The sequence below is a fragment of the Chaetura pelagica genome, unplaced genomic scaffold (genome assembly GCF_000747805.2).
Source record: "Chaetura pelagica isolate M959 unplaced genomic scaffold, ChaPel_1.0 scaffold397, whole genome shotgun sequence".
Classification (NCBI taxonomy): Eukaryota; Metazoa; Chordata; class Aves; order Apodiformes; family Apodidae; genus Chaetura; species Chaetura pelagica.
In genome coordinates, this window is record NW_009953851.1 from 351560 (window position 1) to 353534 (window position 1975).

The window sequence follows — 1975 nt, forward strand, 5'->3', positions numbered from 1 at the left end:
AACCCCCCATATCTTGGGAAGCAACCCCCCATTCCTTGGGGACCAGCCCCCCCATCTCTCAGGGACCAACCCCCCTATCCCGTGAAGACTAGCCCCCCTATCCCTCAGGGACCAGGCTCCCCATCCCTTAGGGACCAGGCTACCCAGCCCAGCCCAGCTCTCCCATGGGTGTCCTGCCCATCCTGCCTGACACAGCCAGGCTCACTCTTGGCTTCCCATGGGACTGGCTGGCAAAGCAGAGAGCCCCAATGAATCAGAACCTGTGCCACCCTCCCAGCAGCTCTGTTTGCTGCCTGGCAGCCTTTTCCCCCTTTTCCCCGAGGATCTCAGGATCTAACCAGATGTCTCTCTGGCCCTTGGGCTCCTTTTGCCCATGGCCCACACTGTGACATGACGTGGGGCACCAGTTTGGGTCGGGGCTGGCTGAGGTGAGCAAGGCAAGTGGGAAATCCAGTCACTACCAAGAAATGAGATGACCCAGAACGTCCTAGGGGAAGTTAAACTCAAAAGAAACCAGTGTGCCTTCCTCCCACGTGGCTGGGATCTTCCTCACATGCTTTTCCCCAGCCCAGCCATGAATTCCCACCCTGAGACCCCCAAGGGGTGAGTGCAGCCCAAGGATGTGTCCCACCAGGATGAGACACCCCTCAAGGTTAGAACCCAAAACCCAGGAACAACCCCATCCATCTGGAAATCTGGGACTGCATGATGCAATAAATGAGCAAGATGAGATCCAGTTTCATGGAGCAGGAGAACCAAAACAAGCTGGAATTGCCCCTGGTTCAGACTCAAGCTGGTCCTGCCTGGCTCTGTCCTCCTGCTGAGCTGCTCTGAGTGGGTCCAGCAGCTCCTGGAGCACCTTGGGGACACTGCCCAACTCATGTTGGGTCATCCCCTTCCTCTCTCCTGGGGGAAACACTCCAGTGAGAGTCCCCTGATGGTGGCTGAGGTTGAAAGGTTTCTCTTCTTGAGCAGAACGGTGTGAATTTTAGTTCTTTCCCCTCCAGCCCTGAACTGAATCACAGGGGCTTTTCTGGGCAAGAGTTTTACCACTGAAATTTTCCCAACCACCTGCAGGAGCTGAAGGCTTGGGAGGAAAGGGTTCACCCCACGTGGGGAGCAGGGAAGACCCCAGAGAAGGAATCACTGCAGCAAAAAAAGTAGAGCTGTCAGAAAATACAGGAAAATCCAGGTAAAACCACCCTCCTTCCCAAGGGCCCAGTGTGAGGAGCTGCAGCCAAGCAGCACGTGCCCACCTCTGCACACAGCTTGTACTTTAAAGGTGAGAAATCAAGGTAGGCAGCTTTTTCCAGGCATGGGTTTCCCACCTGCTTCCCTCCACTCTCCATCCCAGGGACATGATGAAGTGGCTTTTTTTCCCCTCTCCTCCTCAAGCCAGACCTGCTTCCAGCATCACCCTGGTTGGTTTCCAGCAGCTCTGGGGGGGTTCAGAGTTACCTCCAGCCCCATAAAAGGATGGAAAAGATGAGGTGCTCCACCCAAACACCTTCCCTCTGCTCAATCACCGTGGGTTGGGCATTCCCAGGTGCCTGAAGGACACGGGGGAGGAGGATGGAGGCTGAGATTTGGCTGGGGCTGTGGGGCTGGCTCAGAGTTTCCTGCCCTGGGGGAACAGGGTGGGGGGTTCTCAGCAGCCTCTTGGGGATGGGCTTTGCTGGGGGAAGGTGTCAAGGGGTTTGTCACCCTGTTTGTTGGGTGACACCCTGGCTCGGGAGGTGACACACACACGCAGCAGGAAAGTCCCAGGGGTGGCAAGTGAGAGCAGCCACCCACAGGTGCCACCTGGAAACTCTGCTGGAGAGGCTGTCACCGTCCCCAGTGTGGGTGACACAGGGAGGCCACCAGGGATGGGTTTGGATCACCCACCCGAGTCAGACGGGCTGTGTGGGAGGCCTGGGGGGGTGTGAAACACCTCCTCCCTGCAACCCCCCCCCCCCCCCCCCTCCCCCGCGGC